The sequence below is a fragment of the Sapajus apella genome, unplaced genomic scaffold (assembly GCF_009761245.1).
Source record: "Sapajus apella isolate SASKATOON/1434 unplaced genomic scaffold, GSC_monkey_1.0 scaffold144, whole genome shotgun sequence".
NCBI classification, from domain to species: Eukaryota; Metazoa; Chordata; class Mammalia; order Primates; family Cebidae; genus Sapajus; species Sapajus apella.
In genome coordinates, this window is record NW_022437084.1 from 685,610 (window position 1) to 689,066 (window position 3,457).

The 3,457-nt window shown below is 44.1% G+C and overlaps 1 protein-coding gene across 1 annotated transcript in view; it reads right to left on the reverse strand.

Annotated features, from left to right (window-relative positions):
• ZNF432 (zinc finger protein 432) overlaps positions 1-465 on the reverse strand; it is a 15,890-nt gene extending 15,425 nt beyond the window's left edge. Inside the window, exon 1 of the mRNA XM_032264354.1 lies at positions 439-465. The gene's annotated coding sequence lies outside the window, so the exon portion shown is untranslated. The remainder of the gene's footprint in view (positions 1-438) is intronic.
• Between the last annotated feature and the right edge of the window lie 2,992 nt (positions 466-3,457).

Consider the following 3,457-nt stretch of genomic DNA (forward strand, 5'->3'; position numbering starts at 1 on the left):
ACACACACACACACACACACACACACACACCCAGCCCGGACTCCTGTGCAGACTTCAGCTTTCACTTGTCTCTACACAAAAGACTCCGCCAGATTAATACGAAAACCCGGAGAAGATACACTAGTACACTGGCTTCCCTTAATGATTCCTCGATCACTGAGCCTCAGATTAACTCAGAATGTGAAACAGAAGTCACATTCATTGACAAAAGCCACCCCATCAGTTCTCAATCACTGAGCCCCACAAGGGAGTGACTTGCAAATACCCCAATCCCTGACCTTAGGTCGTTGATCTACTTAGGCCTTTAATCACTGACCACCCAGAGTCTCCGTAAGGGACCCCCAAAGATACCCCATCACAGGCACCTACCAGGGTCTCCTAGCGCACCTCCAAAGAAGACACCCGCCCCCCCAACCCCAACTCCCAACCCCGCGCTACCTCCACGGTCTACCGCCACCATCAACGCAGACAGCCTCAGAATGCACCCTCCCACAGCGTTTCCACGGCCTGACCCACATACTGACCTGACTGTCCTTGGAATCGCCGCGACCTCTTAAAGGCTGGACTTCCCTAAACTTCTTCCACTTCTGGGCCCCTAGCCCAGCTCCCTCCCGCATAAACCTCCGGAGAAGGTCCACCACGTTTCCCCGGAAAGCGGAATGCAGGCTTCCGGTTTTTCCTCAGGAGGAGACTCGCCAGCGCCGCCTTCGCTTCGCTGCTCTGCGGGCGGCCATCTTTGAGTACGTGACGTACAGAAGGAACAGCACCGCGAGACGCGGTGGGCAGAGTGCCCTACAACTGTCCGATTTCCAGACACCTCATCCCTGGCAGAAAATGGAGGTTATTAGAGGGTTGAGTTCACACAGGCAGAAATGGCGTGGGGGTAAAGTCCCCTGAACGGACAGGAAACAGAATAAGTTGGTCTTCTCATTGAAGGGGACAGGGAACGGCGCAAACTTCTCAAAGGCCGGAGCCCATTACACAAAGGAGCGGCATCCGTTCTTAGCGGTCATGACGACTGTGACGTCTCAGCTCAGTGGAAAATTAAAGTCACCTCTGCCACCTCAATCACTGTTCTAAATGCGAAGCGTTTTAGAGGCCGTATAAAAACTGAAGCAAGCGGGACTGAAAAAAAAACGATGCGTTACAAGTAACCGCGCTGTTAGGCGAGAGCACCGTGGGCGCGGCCATCTTAGGGGAAGTTCGGTGTCCGTACAGCAGAACTAACGCTTTCTGGGAAGTTTGCGGTGGAACTGGCCCATGGAAATGTCTTCAGAAGAACAAGCATGTCTGGGAAAGTGAGGTGGTATGGGGGATGCAGCAATCACCAAATGAGCTGAAAAAGTCGACCTCGTGACCGTCTTTCCAGCCTCATCCCAATCAGGCCTTTTACTTTGCCGCGACTACGAAACACGCACTCTGGGCAGCCGCCGAGCTGCCCTCTCACTGTAGATCTGTAGAATCATACTGTATGCACTCTTTTTATCATAGTGTATGTACTCCAGCCTGAGCGACAGGGAGGTTACATTATAAAAATGTCAATTTACAGGGATGGTTTGAGAATCTTGTATGCACTTAAAACCAGCTACAAAACGTGAAACAAGTGACAGAAGTGAAAAGAATACAAATCTAGGTGGAGCACAGAGGATTTTTAGGGTAGTGAAAGTCCTCCTTGTGTTCCTGTGATGGTGAGTACATGCCACTGTATAATACTTGTCTAAATCCACGCAATGTACATGCATTAACTAAATATAAACTATGGATGTTGGGTGATAATGTAACTCCCACTTTGGTGGGGAATGTTGATAACGGAGAAGGAGCTATACAGAAAATCTCTGTACTACTAAATTTTGCTGGGAACCTAAAATTGCTCTAAAAAATATATTTTAGAAACAATTGAATTAGAAAATAGAATTAGAAATAAAAAATAATCAAAATTGAAAATTGAATTAGAAAACACTTCAGAATGTATTTGTGGTGATGTTCTTTAGAAACCCATAACTGTTTCCAGGAATTGGCAATGGGAACAAAGGTTTTCAGAATTATTCTGAGCTCACCAAGCATGCACTGTCGTTGTGAATACTGGTGAGTTGATAAATTGCAGTTTCTTTTTTGCAAAGCTGCTATTTCAGAATCACAAACTTACATCACAGGAGCCAGCTGGCTTCCCCCGCCACCAACACACTGGTACAGTCATCCGCCTTATCTACAGTTTCACTTTCCATGGTTTCAGTTACACACGGCAGCTGTGGTCCAAAAACATTAAATAGTATATTCCCATAATAAATAATTCATGTTTTAAATTGTGCACTCTTCTCATAAATGTGATAAAATCTCATTGTTCCACCCAGGACATAAATCATCCCTTTATATCGTGTATAAACACTAAATATGCTACCCATCTGTCACTTAGCAGTCATCTCAGCCGATTAACAGTATTGCAGTGCTTGTATTCAAGTAACTCATTTTACTTAATTAATGGTCCCAAAGCACAAAAGTAGCGATGCTTGCAACTTGGATGTGACAGAGAAGGTGTAAGGTATGCACAATGGCATGCAACTATAGTCTCAGCTATTTAGGAGGCTGAGGTAGGAGGATTTATTGAGGCCAGAAGTTTGAGCCCAGCTTGGGTAACATGGCAAAACCCCATCTTTAATGTAAATTTAAAAATCAATTAGCTAGGCATGGTGGTGCACATGTGTAATCCTCATTACTCAGGAGACTGAGGCAGGAGGACTGCTTACTGAGGCTGTAGTACAGAGATCTCAGCTGTGAATAACCACTGCACCCCAGCCTGGGTGACATGGCAAAACCCCCTTAAAAAAAGAATAGAAAAGAGAGAGGGGAGGAGAGGAAGGAAAGGAAGTAAGGAAGAGAGGGGAAAGAAAAAGAAGAAAAAGCAAGAAAGCTGTAAAGTACCTCCTTTAACTGGAAGTTCTTGCTGTATAAAAAAAAAATCATGCTGAAGCTGCTAAGATTTATCGTGAGAAATCTGTACATGATAGCACTGAAATCTCCTTTGAGGTGATCAAAACAAAAAAAATAGAAATCTGCATATGAAAGACTGAATACAAAGATATTAGTGCTAGCTTTGCTGTCACACGTCAAAACTTTACTTAAACCGTATATATATGCTTCAGAGTTTCAGGCATCCACCAGGGGAGTCTTGGAAGGTATCCCATGGGTAAGGGGGACTACTGTATTTGCAAAAATCTGTTGTTGATTCTACCATTAAAAAAAAAAACTGTTACACATTATTTCAACCATGAAAGCATAATGTTGCAGTGTCTGTTAGTTCCTAAGGTAGAATGAAACTGTGTTGGTAAAAGGAACCTGACTGAGTTATGAACAAAAATGATACTATTTTATTAATTAAAACAGGAGACTTCTGATACATTCTGAATATAAGAGCAGTAAAATATAAACAGTTAAATGTGAATCCCACTTATGAACATGC